Source organism: Diabrotica undecimpunctata, chromosome 2 (genome assembly GCF_040954645.1).
Source record: "Diabrotica undecimpunctata isolate CICGRU chromosome 2, icDiaUnde3, whole genome shotgun sequence".
NCBI classification, from domain to species: Eukaryota; Metazoa; Arthropoda; class Insecta; order Coleoptera; family Chrysomelidae; genus Diabrotica; species Diabrotica undecimpunctata.
The window spans coordinates 31,304,184-31,316,780 of NC_092804.1; positions in this window are offsets into that span (position 1 = coordinate 31,304,184).

The following is a 12,597-nucleotide window of genomic DNA, read 5'->3' on the forward strand; positions in this document are numbered from 1 at the left end:
AAGATGATCTTCTGTATAGAACCTTTGAGAACGATGATGGTACAGAAACTAAGCTTCAGTTGATTGTACCTAAAAGTAAAGTGTCAGAAGTTTTACGTCAGTTGCATGACGGTTCATCAGGTGGACACTTTGGTATTACGAAGACTCTGCAAAAGGTTCGAGAACGGTTCTATTGGGTGAACTGTAAAGATGATGTAAGAAGATGGTGCCGGAAATGTGAACTGTGTGCAACCAGTAATGGTCCAGTTGGTAAAAAGAGGGCACCCATGAAACAGTACAATGTTGGTAGTCCTATGGAAAGAGTAGCAATCGACATTGCAGGTCCACTTCCAGAGACGAATGATGGAAATAAATATGATTCTCGATGCAAGAGTGAAAGCTATGAAGTAGGTGATCTTGTTTGGCTTTATAATCCACAACGTCGTCGAGGCTTGTCTCCCAAACTGCAAAGACAATGGGAAGGTCCGTATGAAATTAAAAAGAAAATAAATGACGTAATATACCGAATTAGGAAGTTGCCGAAAGGTAAACCAAAAGTAGTTCACATAAATCGTCTTGCACCATATGCTGGTTCAAATGAAACAGAAGAAGCACGAACCCTTCAACATGAGATCAATGACCGGCGACCAAGCTTTAATGAATTTATGTCAAATTACGCAGAGAGAAAGAGTGCTAGATTCGGCGTGACCGCAGAAGTTCAGCAGGATCTTTTTAGTGTTCCGCATAACGTCTCTCTAGCCCACTGTGTTGCCCAAGATCTTGAGATGACTAAAGGAATCTCATCCGTATTTTATAAGAAATTCGGTCGTTTGGACGAGTTAAAAAACCAGCAGCCCAAAGTTGGAAGAGTACTGAGATTAGAAGATGGTTCTCGATCTTTGCTGTATATGGTGACCAGGAAGTCGTATACAGACAGGGCAAGCTACGAGGATATATGGCGTGCTCTAACTAATTTGAAGAAAATTGTGTGCAATTACGATATCAAGAATTTGGCCTTACCCAAGATAGGCCATGCACTAGATAATCTGGATTGGAAGATTATCAGAAGCATGCTTGAAGTAATCTTCCGAGAAACCGGCGTACGAATTACTATGTGTTGCATTAACCCGATGAGATCGTATCCTTCAAAGTCAGTAGACTGTTATTTCTTTCTAAAGGGTTCATGCAGAGCTGGAGAGTCCTGTAGATTCCGCCATCCTGTGTCTACATATAGAGTTGCTGATCGGGACGGTCAGATTTAAGAGGGGAGCAGTGTTACGAACATACTTTCGAGATGGCCCAGGTAACGGTTGCATTGCATCTCTAATACTACTCGAGAAGCTTCGAGATCCATCGAGTGAGAGACAGAACAACAGGTCACGTAGGCGAATTAGAGGTGGGACAACTCCCGAATGTTCTGGAACTTAATACTTTTGGTATATATATGACGCGATTTTAGAAGTAGGTTAGTTATTAAGATACTACCGAACTGTAAAGTTATAAATAAATATATGTATATAAATTCGAACCACTCGTTTTATTTAATCACGCTACAATACTAATAATTGTTAGTCTCATCTTTTTGCTTTTTCTCTTAAATATTTCGATAAAAATTTGTAAATATTCTCCATTTTCTGTCATGATTGCAGTATTGTCTGCCAATTTTATGTTATTATTAATCCCTCCCCTCCAATCCTTACACCTTCAGTTCTTTCCCATGGTGCCTCCTAAAATATTAGGAGTATACATTAAATCATTACGACAGACTCCTGTCTAACTACTTTTAGAATTTCTACTTGGTTTGTGTAACTATATTTCCCCTTCTCGATCGCTGTTTGATTGTAGTATACATTTTTAATTAAAGTAATATCCTTGGGTTCTAACCGTCCCTATTGGGTTATAACCATCCGTTATGTCCTAAACCTAGGACATAAAGTGTATCGAAAACCTACACACACAGACAGATACCTAAACAGAAACTCAAATCATCATCCTAGCCAAAAACAAGGTATCATCAAAACTTTGGCAGAGAGGGCGAAGAGAATTTGTGAACCACAACATCTCCAAAGTGAACTTCTTTATATTGAAAAAGCGCTCACCTCTAATGGGTACACCAGAAGAGAAATACACAAGGCGATGAACAACGTATCTAGAAGAAGGGACGAAGAAACAGAATGTAAAGGGAAAGCGTTCTTGCCCTATATATCGGGGGTAACGGACAGAATTGGGCGAATACTCAAGAAAGCCAACATAAAGACCATCTTCAGACCTACAAAGAAGATCAAGGATTGTTTAAGATCGGTAAAAGACAAACGCGACCCATTAGCAACGGCCGGAGTATACCGAATACCATGCACATGTGGAATGGTATATGTGGGAACCACAAAAAGACACACCAACACCAGGATAAATGAACATAAAAGCCATTGTCGTTTAGGACATATCGACAAATCTGCCGTTGCCGAACACGCTTTGGGAAGCGGAGAACATCGAATACTATTTGAAGAAACACAGATGCTGGACAAAACTTCACAGTACTACCCACGGTTATATCGGGAAGCGGTGGAAATATACAAGCACCCAAACAATTTCAATAGGATAGAAGAAGGACTAAAAATCAACAAAACATGGATACCAGTATTAAAATCCACAAACGCCCTTCCCGCCAAACACGGAGATAGAAAAGCTACTATAAACAACGACACGCCCCCTCAAGCCGAAACCAGTGGAGGGGAGGCGAGTGGGAATTATAAATATTGCCTCCGTAGTACAACGCGTCGTCAGTTTCTGCTTACAAGCGAAGCATCAACATCTCCAGAAGATGCCAACCCCTAGTGTTGGCGAAACGTCGAGAACAAATCTCAACAGAAGACAACGGCCCAACAGCCCGAATAAACAGTTTAATAAGTTAGACGATGGCCGTGAAAGCCTAACGCAATTTATCTATCGACGAATTGTTCGATGATGAAAGAGGAGATCAGGAGCACATAGAACTTACGTCAGAAGAAATAGGTCCATATATTACAAAAGAAGAAATATTACACGCATTAAAAACATTGAAGAGTGATAAAAGTTCTGGACCTGACATGTTCCCATAGAAATCCTAAAAATTCTAGATGAGAAGCACATTGATGTTTTAGTAACACTCTTGAACCAAATTTATAATTCAGGCATATTACCCAAAGAGTGGTTAACGTCGATTTTTATTTGTCCTCCCCGAAAAGAAAAACGCAAGAGAATTCAGCGATTACCGCACCATTAGCTTGATGTCTCATATGGTAAAGTTACTAGTAAAAGTCATCCATAACCGAATATATCACAAACTGGACATAGACGTTAATGATACGCAATTTGGTTTTCGCAAAGGCCTAGGAACGCGTGAAACTCTTTTTTCACTTAATATACTACAAAGATGCCTGGACGTCAATCAAGATATATAAGTATGTTTTATTGACTATAATAAAGCATTCGATAAAGTACGACATAAACAATTAATAAATGTCCTGAAATCAAAGAAGATTGACTAAAACGATCTCAGGATCATATCAAATTTATACTACAAACAGCAAGCAAAGATGATGGCACTTGAAGAAGAAGAAGCTTTGTTTAGTTTATTTGTAATAACATAACATCCGCGGTAGTTTGCAGGATGGTTTTCTCCACAATAAACACATTTTAGTTTATCTTCCGGTGGTTTTTGGCAATCTTTAATAAGAACTTTATTAATACATTTTACACAACTTTTCTTTTTATAGTATTTCCAAGAGTGTCCGTAAGCTTGGCATCTTTTACATTGCGGGAATAATCTGGAACTCCTTAATGGCTCGATTTCAACTCTCGTACTAAGTATATCTGTTATGCTGCTGTAGATTCTATTTATATCTTCATCCTATCCTAATGTTAGGATGAACATATCTAGTTGTTTTTTAGTTTTCGTTTATTAAGTATGTATGCAAAAAATATGTAACCTAAAAAAATAAAAATAAACCAAGGACTATTTTAAATAAACCAAGAATTATCCGATATAATATTTCTATCTATAATTCAGAGATGGAAAATGTTGCCATTATTTATTTACAGATACCTTATCCAACACACGGAAAGTAAAGAATTATTGAAAAGCTTACGTTTCTCCCTAGAATCGACAGCAGGTTATTTTCCCAGTTGTATTTCGAACCCTCTGCTATTATTATAATGATCGTCATCGATATATCCAGCAGTATTTTTAATGTTTTGCTATCTCTCACATTTGATAAGTTCATTTTCTACCGACCAAGAAACGGTGTGGTTCGTGTTTTGGAATTATTAAACTTTCGATTCAGTTCCCTTGGGCAGTTATTATTCTAATGCATTTGCGTTTTAGCTTGCTTTTTCTGTTTGAAACAGTGACGTACTCACAAATATGTTAAATAATTGATGTTTGAAAGCTATCTATCTCTTATGGGAACAACACCAAATAGATGAAAAAATGAAATTATTTTTATTATTTAAATTTTTGCTTTCGGACATTGACACGGAAAGTCTAAACAATGTTTATACTTCTGGTTCAACTTGTACAAGTTTGGCATTAGTTGATAGGTATACATTAATTTTGACAATAAATTATTCCAAGAAGTGCAAAAAAGTATATCCTCGATTGGTAAGGGTATATTGGAAGAAATATGGAAGACTATAAAACATTGTGTAATAACAACAATTAATCACCCAAAGGTCAATATTTCTGTAAAACAAAAACACTGGATAACAGATGAAACACTTAAATAATTGAGAATAGAAGAGAGTCCAAGTAGTGTACATAGTAAAAGGGAAATCCTTGTTTAAGAAACCGCAATAAAGAAATAAAATGAAGATGCAAAGCTGGTAAACATTCAAACCTTCACAATATAATGTAAAAAAATTGAGAGTTAACATCAAAACAATCAACCAAGAGATCTAGATGTGGCAACAGCAGAAATGTTCAAAGCCACAAAAGAAACCGAAATAACATTGCTTTACTTGTACTGTAGCAAAATATGGCATTCCAAGAAATAGCCTGACAACTGGACAACATCTGCAGCAACAACAATAAATAAAGGCAACAACTATAGAATTACCATCTCACATGCCAGCAAAATAATGCTACACCTAATCAATGAGAGACTCAAAACATTCCTAAAAAGAGAACACCTCCTGAATATAAGACAAATAATAGAAAAATCTAGGGAATGTAATATCTCACTATTTGTTTTATAGATTACCGCAAAGTTTTTGACTGGGTCATATAACATAATAAAACTATAGAAACACACTACTGGAACAGTTAAAGTAGCCCACTCTTTAATAAATTCCATCCAAAACAAGGTGTCACACAAGGATGTATACTATCTGGACAATTGTTTATTATATATGGGGAGCATATTATGAGAAGAACGCTTAAAGGATGGGAAAAGGGCATATCGATAATTGACCGAAAAATAAACAAGCAGATGTAACAGCCCTTCTTGCAAATAGTCAAAAAAAGTTACTTGATCTCATATGGCTGGCTGAAAATGAAAGTCAAGTATTTGGTCTGCAGTTAAACATCCACACATAACCACAATTGACCAGTTTGAAATTGTGAGCTTATACTTATATCTGGGATAATTGATCACAAATACAGGGTCACTACAGGAAGAAATAAAACTTAGATGTGATACGGATGTGAATCTTGGACCCTACAAGCGAGAAGAAGAAAGACGAAATGTTCTGTTGGAGAAGAATTTTACAAATTCCGTGGACCGACTACAGGACAAATATTTTAATTTTAAATGAGTTAAACGTCAGCAAACGGCTTTTTAGCAAAGTCCATCTCCAACGACGACGACGATAAGAAAACGACATCATCGAAGCAATGAACGAATTTATATACGTGGGAGCGCTCGTTAACACTGAAACTAATACTACCAGAGAAATAAACCACAGAATTTGCACGGCCAACAGATGCTATTTTGGGCTCAAGCTCATATGAAAAAGTAATTAAAACATGTTAGGATATTTTGAAAGAAAAGTAGTCAGGCAAATCCATGTAGCGGTGAATAATAATGGAGTGTGAGAAGACGATACAACTTCGAACTTTATAAAATATACCAGGAACCTGATATCGTAAAACATAAAGATAGGATGTCTCAGGCGGATAGGGCACGTCATGCGGATGGAACAAAATGATCCAGCTAGAAAAACGCTCCTTAATAGACACATTGTCAGAGAAGAAAAGAAAGACTCAGAACAAGGTTACTTGATAATATCGATGAAGACATGAGAAATATGGGAACACGTGCTTGGCGGAGGAAGGCGATGGATAGGGACGACTGGAGAGAAGTTCTTGAGGAGGCTAGGACCCACACAGGGTTTGTAAAGCCAGAATGTTGGTAATGATAGGTAAATAAAAACCATCTTCATCTTACTAACACTGAGTTTTTGTATAATTTTTAGGATTCTGTAATTATTTGTATCTTTAGTTTCGTTGCTATTAGTTCCTGAAATCCCAAGCAATATTCTATGTACACTAAATATATAATGTATACTAAAATAAGGATGTAAAATAGCAAAAAAATACAAAAATTCAAATCAAACAATATAAAAAGATTACCTAACTTTTGCAATGAGGAAAAAGAGAAAACAGGATGGCCATAAACACACTTTTTTTCAAAAAATAGTATAAGCGATAATGGAGCCAACAACAATATTTGATCTATGTGAGGTTCTGTATAGGTGTGTGAGGCCTTCTATAATTATCTTATTTCTCTATAGGTTATATCAATAATAATCTGCTTTATAGACATGTTTCACCGTATCTCGCCAGGGAAGATGTTGGGAGATTCTTTGGTATTTTTGTCTTGCTCCTTCTAAGGACTGGATACTCAGTAATTATTTGTATCAATGATGATCATTTACCCGTTGAAGGTATCCGAGCTATCTTAAATTATTCTTTCTCTTTATGTCACTAACTGTTGTCACATCTAGATTTGTTCTAATACAATGTCTAATTTGATTGGTTTTGGTGATGGATGGGACAGGGTGAGCTTTTAGTGCGACATCGGTCGATATTTCCATTGTGGTACCAGACATCCAAAAAACTTAAAAAAAATATAGGCTATAATATTCTCCATACTTGGAAAATATGTGGAATTCTACAGGGTGATTAATAGCTACGTGGTATAGCAAACATACAATTTTTTAAATAGAACACCCTATATATTTTTATATTTATATTTCTTTCATAATTCTTGTACTTACTATACAGAGTCTTTAAGAAGTTATGACCATTTTTATTTCAAAATCCCTATGAAATCAATACCATTAATATAAAGAAATAATGCATAAACAATTATTTATTTTAAATAGTAAGGTAAACAATATATTGTAGCTTTTAAATTAAGTTTAATTAAAATTATTGACTAAAAGTTGTATACAGGGTGAACTGCAAATCAAAATTACGATTTTATCAATTTTTTTTAAATAGATCACCCTGTATTTTATTTTTTAGAAATATTGTACTTATGATACTCTTTTATTTTATATATAATTTACTATACCTAAACTCATTATTTTTCAAGATATTTTTAGTTTTCTTTAAATGTCGGGAATACATTCAATTTTTTTAAGTAGAAATAAATACTGAGTATTGAATGTTAAAAAATTATTTTTATTCAATAAGTAACTAACAAAAAATATAATCCATAATAATATGTCATGAATGTAACAATTAATGTGATATTACCGGAATAAATCTAAAGTAAATGCTCAAAATGTCCACCTCCAACGTCTATAGAAGTTTATAACCGATATTCAAATGACCGAGCCACATCTCTTAACATTTATAAGTCAATTTTATTAAAAGCTTCTTTTATTCTATTTTTCATATTATCTGGCATCATTGGAGACTTCTGGTATCGACGATTTCTGGAATCGTGGACTATTTCTGGAGTTTGCTATTTCCAAGACTGGGAACACTCATTGGACGTTTGGCATGCAGGTTAGCTTAATGTGTTTTATCTCTCGAAGTTTATTGTGTACAGTAATGTTGTGGGTATTTTCTAAGGCCTCACAGAGTTCGATGCACGATTAGATGAGCTAATCCTACCACATACTGATCCTCTCGAAAAGTAGGTGCACGTTGATGACCTTCATATCGTTAAGCGACATTACGAAATTGTTCATATCGACTTTTGAAAGAACAGCCCCAATCATGTTAACGATACTTACCGTTTAATAATCTTGTTTTAGTAAAACTTTTAAATAAATACATCTTTGAAATTTAAAGAACTTTCCCTTTATAATTTGAAGCAATTAATCGTACAAATTTGAGGCTCTTTCACTTTTGCCTCAATAAAACATTTTCATGGCATACCTTGATAAGTAGGGAACAAGTTTTCAAATCGAATGGTATGTATTAACAATAAAGTATTTTAGTTTTTTTAAAAAAATTTTAATAATCGTGGTGTTCCTTAGACTTTTTTAATGTGGTACTTGATTTTCGAAGCTATATTTTACAGTTCGTAGTTACGCCAATGTACTTGCGTTTGTAGAAATTTTATTTAGCCATACACAACGTATTATTATTCGCATACATTTTTTAGGAATAAGAAAAAGTAAAATTTTTGTGTATACATATAATAGTTGGAAATCCGCCATATTCCTTTTAGCACGACAATGGCTGCTAGTCACGCATGTTGATATTATCGAGTGTTATTTTTAACCTCGAATCTAATGAAATTCATAAAAATGATTAGGATTTTGATACTGTGCGAACTACAAAAGAAAATTAATATAATAGCTTTTAGTTTCCATTGTGTACAGATATGAATCTGTTTACGTGCCCAGCGGGGAGTCATTAACCAAATTCCTGCTATTCCTGCTACATATGGAGTATATTTATTTTTATCGCAAACCGGTGAATTTTTATAAATATCGCAATAATGGTTTTGACAGTCTACAAAAAATAAACCGCAATAAAACCGTATATCAATGTTTTTAATGACAATTTCAATTCTTAAAATAGTTTAGAAAAATTAAATAAAAATTATATTTTAACGAATTTCAATATAAACCACAAACAATTTTTTTTATTTAGAATAAGTACTTCGACAACTATGTTACAGTTATAGTTGATTTATTCTTAGAGATATACACAGTAGTAGGTATTAAATTTTATAAAAAAGAGTAGTGTTTTTAGGGAACTGAAGTACTTTGGTGTATTCACTTGGATAGTTTAGAATATCTGCAATCGATATCTTCAAGTTTTTTCTCCAGGCTTGGCTGGTGTACTGTTGGCACTCTGTTAATATATAGTTTACGCTAAGGGCACAATTGGACTGTTGACATATTGGACGTTCATCCATTATGATTCTTACAAATTATGCAATACGTATTAAATTTTATTCTTCTTCTTCTTTGTTAACCATTTTCATCCACTCCTAAATGTAGGTCTCTCCCAATTGCTTCCATCTTTCTCTATCTTGCGCCAATCTAATCCACTGTTTGCCTGCCACTGTTCTTATGTCATCTACCCATGTTTTTTGAGGTCTTCCCATGCTTCTTGTTGTCGTCCTTGGTCTCCATTCTAGAATTCTTCGTGTCCACCTGTTGTCATTATATCGGGCTACGTGACCTGCCCAGCGCCATTTCATTTTTGTAATTTCTTCCATAATATCCCTAATCTTCGTTCTACGTCTTATCTCGGTGTTTCCAATCTTGCCTCTTAGTGATATTCCAAGCATGATTCATTCCATTGCTCTTTTCGTTGTTTTTAATTTTTTAGCAGATTTTTTGGTAAGGCTACTTAAATTTAATAAGGGCTAATTAAATTGTATTCAAAAGATTAATGTCTTTAAGGATCTGTAGTACTTTGCATGGAAAACATAGTAGGGTACATAAAACATATTAAATAATACAAAATAAAACAAAAAAAAAAATTGAAAATTTAACACGTTAAGCACGGGTGTACTAAGTAAAAAAAGTTCCGCATGGACGGGAGTTTTTTTTTTATTTTTTGTTAAATAGAATGCTCAATATGTATAACTGACATATAGTTCAGTTCTAATATTGCAAAATTTTACGTATTTTTTTATCATTTTTCTCGTGACATCACATTAATGTCTCGCCGTCTTTCCGAATATATCGGCCTACAGAGACGGCGAGACATGAATGTGATGTCACACTTTGCGCATGTCAACAAGTTGGTTTGTGTTTCTGATTTCATTGACTACGCACATTTCATCATTCTAAGTCGAAACATCAAGAGAGCAGCATGGCTAACGGTGATTATGAACAAGAGCAACGTAGGCTGCAAACATTGTGGGATGAATTGTTATCTGATGAAGACGATAAAATAAGTGAATTTGAGGACGTTTATTTATCCGATGAGTATGTACCTGATAGTAGTGACGCAACCTGTAGTGATGAAGAAATTCCTACAAAACGTGCAAAAAAATTTGAAACCACTGAGGCGATCAATGTTGAAAGAGAACTTGCTCCATCCACGTCAGTTGAATGTATCAGTGAACTTACAACTGAACACGACAACAGTATGGTGAGTAAGCTTAGTTCAGATCTTTCTTTTTTGTTGGCGACATTGCTATTATAAATCAATTGAAAAATTTTTGGATCACAGCAGTTATTTTGTTACAGATTGATCAAACTATTGAAGATGTGATAGCTCGAAATATATCCGAAGACGCCGATGAAGAAAATAACACTATCCAGGATACTCAAATAGTATGGGGACCCGTTGATGGTACTTCACTAAGAACGTTTGATTTCTCTAGTGTTGATATTGGAATTAAAGCTGAATTCTACGATAGATATGAGCAGACTCCATACGACTTTTTCAAACTATTTATTACAAATGAGATTATTGACCATATGGTGTACCAAACCAATCTTTATGCCGAGCAAGTGTTGAGAGAGAAGCAGAAGCCAAAAGGCCACGTAAAGGAATGGGTTCCCACTGATAACACAGAAATGGAAATATTTCTTGGTGTAATTATTTGGATGGGTTTAGTTCAGCTACCACGTCTAAAAGCTTATTGGAGCACTAATTTTTTATACGCTAACAAGGTAAAAGATCTCATGCCAAGAAACAGATTCGAACAACTCCTTCAAATGTGGCATTTCAACAATAACGAGGATGTGAACTTTGCAAATGATAAACTTAAAAAGTTGACCCCACTGATCAATAAGTTGATAGAAAGATTTCAGTACGTTCTTGTGCCAGGACCAGATGTATGTATTGACTAAACTCTTGTTCCTTTTAGAGGTCGTTTAAAATTAAAACAGTACATTAAAAACAAAAAGAACAAATTTGGAATCAAATTGTACAAACTTTGTACAACTGGTGGATATACCTATAATCTACAAGTGTCTTGTGGAAGTGATGGTATCAGTAATGCAACAGCGAATGTATTCATGAGTTTGATGGACAATCTTTTGGACAAAGGTCGAACCCTCCATATGGATAACTACTATACTAGTGTGGATTTAGCATCTAAATTATTGAACAGAAAAACACATCTTGTTGGAACTGTAAGGACGAACAGAAAACTGAACGCGAAAGAAGTTGTGGCAAAAAAACTAAAAAGACATGAAGTATTTGCCCAGGAAAGTGGTACAGGTGTCGTTATGATGAAATGGAAAGATACGAGAGATGTGCTGCTATTGACCACCAAACACACCGATGAGGTAGTGGGAGTGAGACAACGTGGAAAAGAGATAGAAAAACCAAAAGCCATCGCGGATTATAACAAAGCCAAAGCTTATATTGATCTTTCGGATCAATTGAAAGCATATTTGCGTTCTCTTAGAAAGGGAACGAAATGGTACCGGAAGTTAGCAATCGAGTTAATTTTAGGTTCTACTTTAGTGAATGCATACTTGTGTTATAAGGAAATAACGAAAAATAAAATGCAGATTACTGAATTCAGAGAACATCTTGCCTTGACACTTTTAGATGTAACTCATGAGCTTGTATCGGCCAAGAACATCCAAAATGATGAGCGTCATGTATTACAAGAGCACGCTAAAGGTCGATGTGTTGTGTACTATGCTTTAAAAAAAGAAACTTTAGGACGGCAAGAAGCACAAAGCAAAACTCCAAGAACGAAATGGCAGTGCACATCTTGTAAAAAGAGTTTTTGTGTTCCATGTTTTTTTGAAACGCATTCTGCTACAAAATCAAAGTAATGCGATTTTTTTTTCATTTATATAAAACTATGTCTTTATTTTGTAACTGAGTTTTTGCTAATAAATGTTTTGTTTACTTTATATGCATTTTATTTTTGAAATACAATATCTCCTCATTGATGACACTCAGTTGACTGTAAGTACTGAATGTGTCTAAAAATTCCAGACCGGTTCACATTAGATGTTTCTATAGACGGCTATTTATCGCCTCCCATAAATTTATCATTATCGTGTGACTTTACAGTGAGCCACGCCGTCTTATTTTCTGTTTGACATGAGACGTCTATTGGTGTCACGCCGGCCTAAGTTTACCGGACAGTGAGACATTGCGTTGATGTCTCACCGTGCTTAACGTGTTAAAGGGACATCATCTTAAATGGACACATATTTAGACACGACAGGTATAACTTCCTTCAGCTT